Source organism: Hipposideros armiger, unplaced genomic scaffold (genome assembly GCF_001890085.2).
Source record: "Hipposideros armiger isolate ML-2016 unplaced genomic scaffold, ASM189008v1 scaffold_1808, whole genome shotgun sequence".
In the NCBI taxonomy this organism is placed as follows: Eukaryota; Metazoa; Chordata; class Mammalia; order Chiroptera; family Hipposideridae; genus Hipposideros; species Hipposideros armiger.
The window spans coordinates 51255-52159 of NW_017733158.1; positions in this window are offsets into that span (position 1 = coordinate 51255).

Sequence of the window (905 nt, forward strand, 5' to 3'; positions counted from 1 at the left end):
TTCTTTCCTACTCCAAATATACCATCTGCTTAAATCACCTTCCAAATTCCTACTTACACTGATGATTACCCATCCAAACAAAACAACATAGCTTTTCCAAGTTTCAGGAGACTGAAGGAATAGAAGAGCTGTGTGAATGTGCTAATTTATACCTTCCACTATCAAACTGAGAAGGCTTTTTGGCAGGTGTAGGAAATAATGACAGCTCACATTTATTTATTTATGTATTTATTTATTTATTTGTTTGTTTGTTTATTTATTTATGTTCAGGTGTACAAAGCAACGTAATAGTTAGACATTTACATACCTCACAAAGCGATAACTCCCCTAAGCTACTACCCCTCTGACATCTTATATGGCTGTCACAATATCATTGACTATCTTCCTTATGCTATTCTCCACATCCTGTGACTATATGTATTTATATTTATTTGTAGTTGACATACAATATTATTCTACTTCAGCTTCAGTTGAGTAGTGCATTGGTCAGGCATCTACAGAGTCTATGAAGTGATCCCCCTGATAAGTCCAGTGCCCATCTGGCACCCTACATTTTCGTATAACATTGTTGATTATATTCCCCATCGTGTATTTCACATCCCCATGAGGATATTGTGTCTACTAATTTGTACTTTCTACTCCCTTCATCTTCTCCCCCATTCCATTCCTCCTCCTCTCATCTAGCAGCCAACAGGTTTTTTTTTTCTATATCTTTGAGTATATTTCTGTTTTGTTTGCTAATTTATTCTGTTCTTTAGATTCCACATATAAGTGAGAGCATATGGTATTTGTCTTTTTTTTTAATAATATATGTAAAAGCTGTTAAACTCTGTGTATAATATTTTAATTTAAACTTCCTTACAAAGCACAGAGTAGATACTTTTATGGTCATCCCATTTTATTGA